This window comes from Suricata suricatta, chromosome 5, assembly GCF_006229205.1.
Source record: "Suricata suricatta isolate VVHF042 chromosome 5, meerkat_22Aug2017_6uvM2_HiC, whole genome shotgun sequence".
NCBI lineage: Eukaryota > Metazoa > Chordata > Mammalia > Carnivora > Herpestidae > Suricata > Suricata suricatta.
In genome coordinates, this window is record NC_043704.1 from 56,438,054 (window position 1) to 56,445,799 (window position 7,746).

General features: G+C 34.6%; 1 non-coding gene across 1 annotated transcript; it reads right to left on the reverse strand.

The window, feature by feature from the left end:
* Positions 1 to 7,340: 7,340 nt before the first annotated feature.
* On the reverse strand, positions 7,341 to 7,447 carry LOC115293019. The gene has a single exon (XR_003909292.1). It is a non-coding gene; the product is annotated as a U6 spliceosomal RNA (small nuclear RNA).
* Between the last annotated feature and the right edge of the window lie 299 nt (positions 7,448 to 7,746).

The following is a 7,746-nucleotide window of genomic DNA, read 5'->3' on the forward strand; positions in this document are numbered from 1 at the left end:
AGTTTTTATGGGATTTATATTTTACTGACATTTACTTGCACTTTCTTCTGCCTATTTGTATTTCATTTGCTCTTCTTTTTCTAGTTTTCTAAAGTGGAATTTGTGGTCGTGATTTGAGACTTTTCTTCTTTTCTGTCATTGAAGTAGTGCTATCTGCTTTCTTGTGAGTACTAATTCGGTTGCATCCCCCAAACTTTGATATGTTGTGTTTTCATTTTTATTCAGTTCAACATACTTTTCATTTTCCCTTTTGAGTTCTTCTTTGATTCATGAGTTATTTATAAGTTTGCTACTTAGTTTCTACATATTTGGGGATTCTTTGGATATCTTGGTGTAGGTGGTTTCAAATCTAATTCCATTGTGATATTAATGAATGCTTTTAGGTGGATTGAGAGTCATTTCATGGCCCAGAATATGGTCTCTGTTGTTAAGTATCTGCGTAAACTTGAAAAGAATGTGTATTCTGCAACTGTTGAATGAAATGTTCTATAGATGTCAATTTAATCTAGTAGATTGATAATGTTGTTGAAGTCTATGTTTTTATGTCTTTCTTTATGGAGTGAAGGATTTTGAAATTATTTAACTACAATCCTGAATTTGTCTTTTTCACATTTTGTTGATGGTTATTTTGTGTATTTTGTGTATTTTAAAGCTCTTCTTATTAGTTATAAAAAGGTTTATTATTTTTATCTCTGCTTGATGAATAGACCCCTGTATCACTATGAAATACCCACTTTTCAGTCCCTATTAATTTTTTTCTAAAGTTGACTGTCTGAGGGGTGCCTGGGTGGCTCAGTCGGTTAAGCCTCAGACTTCAGCTCAGGTCATGATCTCACATTCGTGGATTCGAACCCCACATCAGGCTCTGTGCTGACAGCTCAGAGCCTGGAGCCTGCTTCCAGTTCTGTGTTTCCTTCTCTCTTTGCCCCTCCCCCTCTCATGCTCTCTATCTCTCTCTCTGTATCAAAAATAAATTTAAAAATAAATAATAAAATAAAGTTGACTGTCTGATAAAATATAGCCACTTCAGCTTTCTTTTTGTCAATGTTTGCATAGTATATTCTTTCCTATTCTTTTATTTCTAACTTATTAGTCTTTTTATTTCAACTTGGTTTCTTGGTTTTACTTTGTCCTACATTTAATTCCAGTAATACAATTGCTTCCAAGGTTTTTAGGTAATTTGCTTTCAATGAGAATATTGAAATAATTGAGTTTAGATCATCCATTTTTCTATTTTTCTTTTTGTCCCATCTTTTCTTTGTTCTCATTTTTCTTGTTTTTTCCTGCTTTCATTTGTATTAGATTTCTTTTAAATGTGGGTTTAGTTGTTTTAAGAGAGAGAAAAAAGGGACAGAGAGGGCAAGAGAGAACCCCAAGCAAGCTCTGCATTGTTATGTAGGCTCCATTTCATAAATCCTGAGATCATGACCTGAGCCAAAATCAAGAGTCAGATGCTTAACTGAACCACCAAGTCACTCCTGGATTAGATTTTTTTATGATTCCATTTTGTCTCCTTGTATGACGTACTAGCTATAAGACTTCATTGTTTTATTTTAAAAATTGTCTTTGGGTTTACTGTGTTATTTGCAGCTTTTCATAGTCCACCATTAAATAATATTATACAACTTCACATATAACATAAGGAACTTAAAACAGTCTATTTCTATATCTCCTTTTTTGACCTTTGTAATATTGTCATACATTGTACTTTAAATAGGTTATAAACCTTACAATATATTGCTATTATTTTGCTCAAAATAATTATCTACTAAAGAGATTTGAATAGTAAAAGAATCTTATGTTTACCCATGTAGTTAACATTTCCTGGGGGCTTTATTCTTTTGTGTAGATATAGATTTCTATCAGGTATCTATCTTGTTCTTTCTGCTTAATCAACTTTCTTAACATTTCTTGAAATGTGTGTCTGAGTTCTTTTTGGTTTCATGTGTCTGCGTAAAGAACTTCTTTTAATTTTTTAAATGTTTTTTATTTATTCTTGAGAGACAGAGAGAGACAGTGTGAGCAGGGGAGGGTCAGAGAGAGAGGAGACAGAGAATCTGAAGCAGGCTCCAGACTCTGAGCTAGCTGTCAGCACAGAGCTGACGCAGGGCTTGAACCCACGAATTGTGAGATCATGAGTTGAAGTCGGACCCTTTACTGACTGAGCCACCAAGGGGCCCCAAGGGAAACAACAGAGTCTGAAGCAGAGTTTAGGCTCTGAGCTGTCGGCACAGCGCCTGACGTGGGGGTTGAACCCACGGACTGTGAGATCACGACCTGAGCCAAAGTTGGACGTTTAACCGACTGAGTCACCAAGGTACCCCAAGAACTTCTTTTAATATTTCTTGTAACACGTCTTAATTTTTTTTGCTTTGTGAATAATTTTATTTCGCTTTTGTTTTCTAAAATATTTTCACTTGGTAAAGAATCATAGATTGACAGGTTTTGTTTTTTCTTTTAATGTTGTTAAGATATTGCTCCACTCTCTTGTTAATATTGTTCCCATTGTGATATAAATTATGTCACTTAAAAATGTTGTCCACAGAGGTTATGTGCCCATGTACATAACACATAACGTCTTTTGGCTCTGGCTGTTCCGAATACTTTTTCCTTATCAGTATTTTGAAAAATTTGATTCTGATGCATTTTCATGTAGTTCTCCTCATTTTTCTTGTGCTTTGGATTGGTTGAGGTTTTTGGATCTGTGGGTTTATAGTTTCTCCACTCCCTTCTTCATTCTCTTCTTCTTTTGGAACTCTGATTACATGTACTTTAGATTGCTAAAACATATCCCACAGCATATTAGCTCACCTTTATTTTTTCTTAGGTAAATATTTTCTTAGAGTTTTATGAGATTTTTTTAATTTGCCATGCATTCTAGTTCACTAATCATTTTCTTATACAATGTTTCATATGCCTTAATCACATCCAATGCAGTTTTCCTCTTTGACATTGTTTTTTTCAGCTCTAGAAGTTTGAGTTTTGCCCCCCCCCCCTTTTTTTTTTTGGTCTTTGTATTCATCTACGTAGCATGTTCAGTCTTTCCTTTAGGTGTTTGAATATATGAAGTACAACTAACATAACTACAAATACTTTTTCTACACATTCTGTCTTCTGTATCATTTCTGGGGCATTTTCAATTGATTGATTCCTATCTTCATCATGGGTCCTGTCTTACTTCTTTGTTTGCCTGGTAATATTTTTATTGGAATTTTGGACATTCAGATATTTACCTTGCTGTGTGCTTGATAGGTTTATATTCTTTTGAATACTCGAGCTTTGTTTTGAAATTTGGCTAAGTTACTTAGAAATTATTTAATCTATTTGGGTCTTTCCATTAAGTTCTATTAAGTGGAACCAGAGAAGTTTTTAAATGTATGACTGATTTTCCAGGGCTAAGGCCAAATTGCTCTGAACACTTTAGCCAGTGATCAGAATTATGAGCTTTTGCTGTGTAGCTGGTGTGAACTAGTTATTCCTGTATCTTTCTTTCTTTCTTTTTTTTCTATAATGTGTATTTATTTTTGAGAGAGAGAGAGAGAGAGAGAGAGAGAGAGAGAAAGAGAGAGAGAAAGTGAGAAAGGAGAAAGTGAGCACACAATCAGGGGAGAAGCAGAGAGAGAAAGGGAGACAGAATTTGAGCTGTCAGTACAGAGCCTGAAGTGGGGCTTGAACTCATGAGGTGTGAGATCATGACCTGAGCTAAAGTTGGGTGCTTAACCGACTGAGTCCCTCAGGGCCCCCAGCTATTCCTATACAAGCTCTCAGCCCTGCTGGAGCTAGGGTGAGATGGGCAAGATGTCAAGGGTGCAAAACTTAATGTGTTACTGACTCTTAGGTTCATGCAAGCTCAGGCTCTGCACCTGAGAATGCATGCCTCTTAAAATTTTGTGTCTTAGGCATCATGCTTGCCTTACAGTGGTCCTAGTCTTGGTTGGTAGGATTGGTGATTTTAACTCAGGGTTTAGTAAACTTTTTCCTTACAGGCTAGATAGTAAAGAGTTTAAGCTTGTGAGACATAAAGTTTCCATTAAATTTAATCAGTGCTGCTATTACAGCCCGAACGTAGTCATATATAACATGTGAGTGATATGTGACTCTGTTCCAATACAATTTTATTTACTAAAACAGCCCATTGGCTATGATTTGTGGATTCCTTCTCTAATCCCTTGGGTGTTGCTTTCCTTAGCCTTGGATAGCTTCTTCACATCCATATGCTGTTCAGTGCTTAACTGAGACTGTGCAGAGTTGTAGACTTTTTTGTAATTCTCTTTACTCCAGGACTCCCTTCTAAGCTCTCGTTACATGGTTTTTCTATATTTCAGCCTCATCTCTTAACCTCAGGGAGACCACTGAGCTCTGGATTTTCCCTCCTTGTGTCATGGCTCCTTCACTGACTGACATTCAGTATCTTAGAGGCTTTTTGTATCCTATTTTGTATACAATTTGTGAAGTTATTTCAGGTGAAAGGATAAATCCAGTCTTTGTTATTTCATGTTGTCCACAAAATGGAAATCTCTAAATTATGTTTTCAAATTAAGTTGTACCATTAATAGAAATGAAATAAAGTGTTTGTACAGAATCAGTGGTCAGAATTCATGCTTTAACTTTATGAAATTATCACATTATTATAGACTTCCATAGTCTCAATTTCTTCATTTGTAGAAAGAGGATAATAAAATATCTTTCTCACAGGCTTATTGGGAAGTTTAAATGAATAATAAGTGAGATAGCATCTAGCATTGTGTATGTCTCATGGCATGCATAAAGATGTTTAATTCACTTTCCCATGTTTGATATACTGATTAATTAAAAGCATTGCAATTTTTTTAGGCAAGGTGCTGGGGTCAGAAGGGTACTGAGGGATGTAGGTAAAGATAAATTATTTTGCTTCTCTTCTAATTGTATTGCCCTTGTTTCTGAGTTGGATAGTTGTGGTAAGCACCCTGTGTTTCACTTTTCTTCTTATGTCCCATTAACAGGAGTTTAATTAAAGTATTATTATATTTTCTATTTATAGAATCTCTTTGGTGCAATGTCTCTTTGTGTCTTCTGCCCATTTTTTAATTGGATTTTTTTAACTGATGAATTTTCAGAGCTCTTTATATTCTAGATTTGAATCTGCTGTCAGATACATGGTTTGCAAATACCTTCTCCTGTTCTGTAGCTAGTCTTTTCATCTTATCAGGGACTTTCAGAGAAAATACTTTTTTAAAAAACTTTGATGAAATCCAATTCATCAAAGTTTATCTTTTGTGAATCATAGTTTTGTGTCCTGAGGACTCTTTACTCTTCTATGTTACCCTCTACATTTTTATAGCTTTATATATATATTTTTTGTAGCTTTATATTTTACATTATAATCTCTAACCACTTAGGTTTTTGTATAAGGTATGAGGTTGAGATCAAGGTTCATTCTTTTGCCTATGGATCTCCAATTAATCCAGCACCATTTATGAAAAATACTGTACGGTCTGCATTGAATTGCTTTTGCACCTTTGTAGCAAACCAATTGGCTCTACTTTTGGGGTTTATTTCTGCTTTCTCTATGATGTTACATTGATCGATGTGTCTATTCATCTGTCATTACTATATAATCTTGCTTACTCTTGAGATATAATAAGTTTTGAGAACACAATAATTCTTCTCATTTTATATTTTTTAGGAATCAGATATCCAAGTTCCATGTCATTTCACATATTTTAGAATAGGCTTATATGTATGTTAAACAAATCTTCATTGGGATTTTGATAGTAATTCTGGTAAACTTATCAATTTGTACATCTTCAGCATGTTGTCTTCCATCCATGACACATTATATTTTCCCATTTATTTCGGTCTTTTATCAGCATTTTGTGATTTGCAGCATGTAGACTGTACATGTGTTTTGTTAGATGCACATCTAAGCATTTTGTTATTTTTAAAAAATAAATTGTACAACTGTTACATTTTTAATCTTGGTGTCCTTGTGTTGTCCATTGCTAGTATGTCAAAATACAACTGATTTTTGTATGTTGATCTTATATTCTATGCCCTTGTTGAACTCACTTAGTAGTTTAATAAATTTCTTTGATTTTTCCTGAATAGATGATCATGCCAAAAAGAGGGCCACTTTTACTTCATTATTTTATGCCTTTTCTTCCCCTTTGCCTTAATTTTCTGGCTAAAACTTCATAATTGTGCTGAATAGAAATGACAGGAACAGATATCCTTGCGTCTTGTAATCTTAGGGGAAAGCTTTCAATCTTTCACCACCAAGTAATGATATTGACTGGAGGCTTTTCGTAGATGTTCTTTATCACATGGGTAAAGTTCTCTCTGCCTAGTTTTCTGAATTTTTAGTTTGATGAGTAATAAATATTATCAACTGTTTTTTTCCTGTATTAATTAATGTGATCATGAAATTTTCCTTTTTAACCTGTTAATATGGTAGATTACACAAATTGATTTTCTAATACTGAACCAGTCTTTTAGAATAAACATATCTTATTGTCATGGTATATGTTCCTTTTCGTGTATTACTGAAAGTCTATTTTCTAATATTTTATTAAAGTGTTTTTACAGTGATACTATATAATGAATACTGGTTTGTAATTTTCACTTTCTGTACTGCCTTCAGGATCAGGATAATATTGTCTTCCTAAAATGATTGCAGCCACTTATTTTCTGGAAGAAAGTGTATACAGTTGGTGTTAACTCTTCCTTCAGCATTTAGTAGAGTTCTCCAATGAAACTATAAGGGCTTGAATGTATCTTTTTTGGGCATTTTAAAATTCTTAATTTCTTTAACAGTTATGAGGTTATTCAAATTATTGATTTTAGTTTCTTTACATTGTGGTAGATTGTGTTTTTCAAGGATTTGGTCCATTTTATCTAAATTGTCAAATTTACATTGGGTAGTTGTTCATAGTATTTCCAATTATGCTTTTGATGTCTGCCCTGTCTGTAGTAGTATCTTGTGTTTCCTCCTGTTATTACTAATTTCTGTCTCCCTCCCTCCCTCCTTCCTTCCTTCCTTCCTTCCTTCCTTCCTTCCTTCCTTCCTTCCTCCCTCCCTCCCTCCCTCCCTCCCTCCTTCCCTCTCTCTCTCTCTCTCTCTCTCTCTCTCTCTCTCTTTCTTCCTTTCTTGGATATTCTTGCTAGTTATTATCATTTAAAAAATCTTTTCAGAGAAACAGCTTTTGGTTTTACTGATCTTTCTGTCATTTTTTGTTCTTAGTTTAATTTATTTCTGCTGTTATTTTTATTCTTTCCTTCCTTCTGCTTCCTTTGGGTTTATTTTGCTCTTCTTTTTTAGTTTCTTGAGATAAGAAGTTATATTATTGGTTTTGGGACTCTGTTTTCTTTTCTTTCTTTTTACGAATTTGCGTGTCATCCTTGCGCAGGGGCCACGCTAATCTTCTCTGTATTGTTCCAATTTTAGTATATGTGCTGCCGAAGCGAGCAGTCTTTTCTTTGTTTTTAAATTTTATTTTAGACAGAGAGAGAATGCACAAGTGGGGGAGAGGGACACAGAGAGAGAAAGAATCCTAAACAGGCTCCATACTCAGCATGGAACCTGATGTGGGGCTCAATCACACACCCCTGGGATTTTGGCCTGAGCCAAAATCAAGAGTCAGATGCTCCTGACTGAGCTACCCAGCTACCCCTGAGAACTTTCTTCTTTTCTAATGTAAACATTTAGTGTGACAAATTTCTCTCCCAGCATTACTTTAGTTGTGTCCTACAAATTTTAACATCTTGTAT